This window comes from Bos indicus, chromosome 1 (assembly GCF_029378745.1).
Source record: "Bos indicus isolate NIAB-ARS_2022 breed Sahiwal x Tharparkar chromosome 1, NIAB-ARS_B.indTharparkar_mat_pri_1.0, whole genome shotgun sequence".
Taxonomy (NCBI): domain Eukaryota; kingdom Metazoa; phylum Chordata; class Mammalia; order Artiodactyla; family Bovidae; genus Bos; species Bos indicus.
In genome coordinates, this window is record NC_091760.1 from 55,953,550 (window position 1) to 55,956,757 (window position 3,208).

A 3,208-nucleotide genomic window follows, 5' to 3' on the forward strand; every position below is an offset into this window, starting at 1 on the left:
ATAAATTTTGGTTGTGCATTTTTAGGCAAACTTTAACTAAAAGAAATTTTGCTCTGTTTTTGTATGCAATAAGATAAATGAATCTGACCTTCCCCTGCTATGATAGCTCAATATTATCTTGGACATACTTACAGACTAGCAATATGAGAAAGACCTCAAATGTCAACCAAGATAGAAAAACCAACAGATGGATACTTTCTCAGCTTCTATACAAATACCATAGCTTGTGAGTGGAACAGGAAATTTGAGGGATAATAATGATAACAATAAGCAAAATGATATTTTTATTAAGTCTGAGAATGTATCTTAAAAATAAAACATTTATAGAATGAATCCAGGTGACTATATAGGTTTTATTTTGAGAACTGTAAAACTTGTAAGACTTCAGCAGCACATATACTAAAATTGGAATGATACAGAGAAGATTAGCATGGCCCCTGCGTAAGGATGACATGCAAATTCGTGAAGCGTCCCATATATATATATTTTTAATTGTGTATTCCATCCTTAAAAAGTTTGTTCCTATTTCATTATGGGCAGTTCACACAAGGCAAAAATATTAAATGGTTGATTTTAGTGTGTTGTATAACTTTGCTGTATATCAAACTAATTTTTACAAGTTTTCATCCTAAACCTCAAATCATGTAATTAATAATTTGCCTGTTTATTTATGACCTAATTGTGATTCTTTTATTAATAAAAGCTAGTGGAAAAGGAAAAAAAAACTTGTGAACAATGATATGCACTGACTGACTCTCTTTTTATTGAAATTTAACAAAAGAGTATGCTAACATAAGGATTTGTCATATTACTTAGAGATGTAGCTTATATTCTTTTTTCTTGTTATATGTGTTGTTAAAATTTGCTCCTTTTTTTAATCTACACTTTTGGTCTAATTTTTTTCTTTATTAGGCAATTCTGTATATTTTTATGCTGGATAAACTTCCTTATGAAAATATCAAGTTATCCTACAAATGCATGGCCATTCCAACTTAAATATACAATTAAAATATGTTGACTTAACAGAACATAAAAGAACAATTGTATAACTGTTTCAGTATATGAAGAAAAGTCATTTGATAATAAATTCTTAATTTTTAAATAATGTAGCAAAATCAGAATAGAAGGGAATAGAGAATAACTACCAAAAGCCTATGGGGTTGTATAACTGTATGTTTAAAAATGATTGAATTGGTAAATTTTACATTATTTTTTTAGTTTAGCTATTTAGTTTAGCATATTATGTATAAAATATACATAAATATTAAAAAGATAGTGTGGGAAGATACAAATAATTATGTCATATTAGTAGCATATGCTAGATTATTGAGAAAGCTATATTGAATACTTCAACACAAATTCAATTATCAATACTACCAAGTTTAAGAACTACAATACTGCTATATATGTTTTATTGATCACTTTTGTTTTCTAGATAAGAACTTAATATTATCTCATTTAATTGTTATAACAATCCTATGAGGTAGAAATTAATGTGTGCATTTTATAGATGAGGCATCTGTGATTCAGGAAGTTGAAATTAGCTGCCTGAAGCCACACAGCTAGAAGGTGCTGAAGCTGTAATTCAGACCCAGATCCATCTGACTCTGACATTGATGTTTATAGCGCTTTTGCTAGTGCCTCCTATGGTTACATTCATTAAACCTCACTGGACTGAACACAAAAGGACATTTTTTTTTAAATAACATAAACAAAACTGGACACTCTAGAAATGTGTGTACATCTTAATTCCTGGAACCAGTGACTGTGACATCATTTTTCAAATGGCCTTTTCAGACATAATTAAGGATATGAAGTGAAAAGATTATCCTGTATTATCCAGTGGATGCAAAATTCAATGATATATGTCCTTACAGGAGGTACACAAGGGATATTTGCTAGAGAGAAAAGGGAGTGGCAGTGTTACCAAGGAGGTAGAGATGGGGCTGAGTGCTCTCACAAGCCAAGGAATGCCTGGAGTCACCAGGAGCTAGAAGAAGTAAGAAACAGAAGCTTCCCCCAATTCTTTGGAGGAAGTGTGGCCCTGCCACACCTTAATTTTGGACTTGTGGCTTCCAGAACAATGTAATAATTCCTGTTGTCTTAATAAAAGAAAAAAAAAAACTGTAGAAAAACATCAAATTTAATAGTGAAAATGTAAGAGGCATGATCACTAGATGAGAAAAAGACAAAAATGCCTGCTGTCATTATTTCTACTCAACTTTGTTACTGTTAAGTCTTAACTCCTCCAAGAAATCAACAGTCAGGAAAGAAAATCCCAAAATGCCCTTGTTTGGAATCAACAGGGAAAAAAAGTCACAGTAGTCACAATGTATCATTCTTTTTAGTGAGCTGGGGAGCTATGCTGCCATTTCTCAAAATTGTCTGTAGGACCAGAATACCCAGGAATCTTGGAGAACAAAGCAGACTTTTTGCTTTTCCACTTTTTAATTTTATTTGCTTCTCTTTTGTATTCCCTTTGCGTCTTTTCCCTATCATTCACCTCACTCTGACATTGGTTCCCTTGAGTAGAAAACATTGTAAAGTTTTATGACCATTGGAGTTGGCATTTTTCTGTTAAGTCATTGTGTTTGATGGATATAGGAATCATTGCTTTAATTTACTATGTGATTACAGTAAATATATTAAATCAACACTTCACATTTCTGAAAGCAATTTATTTTAAAAATACAGTATGTTTATGACTTCAGATATTAAAGTCATGTTTATATTCTCATTTTAATCAAATTTAGGACAGAAAATCTCTTCAGCAGTTGAGATAACCACAAAATAAGTCTAAGTCCATAACTTGGCAGTAATTAACTTAAGGGGTAGTGCCGGGGTCCAGCCCCGGCTGATCCAGGGTATTCGAAGCGGGGACGGTGTCGGCGACCTATTTATTTAAATATTTTATCAAAGATATAAAGAGTAATAGGATGAAGAAAATTCAGTGGAAAAAAGAGGCTGAGTAGCTCGGTTTATGCGGGAGACCAATAAAACTTCAAGACAAGAAGTTTGCACCACTTACGTAGGCCGCAGGCGTCCTTCCGTTCTCCCGAAGGAGAGGAGACACTGAGGCCTCCCCGGTCAGATCTTAGAAGCCCAGGCATAATTAGTAAGCATGGTGGGTTCCGCGCTCCAGATGGAGACTCAGCCAGAGTGGGAGAGAGAGAGACATGGGGAGACCAGCATTTCGAGAAACTGATCC

At 33.6% G+C, this 3,208-nt stretch overlaps 1 non-coding gene across 1 annotated transcript; it reads left to right on the forward strand.

Annotated features, from left to right (window-relative positions):
• Positions 1-376: 376 nt before the first annotated feature.
• LOC139185257 (U6 spliceosomal RNA) lies at positions 377-482 on the forward strand. Its single transcript, XR_011568853.1, has one exon. It is a non-coding gene; the product is annotated as a U6 spliceosomal RNA (small nuclear RNA).
• The last annotated feature ends 2,726 nt before the right edge of the window (positions 483-3,208 follow it).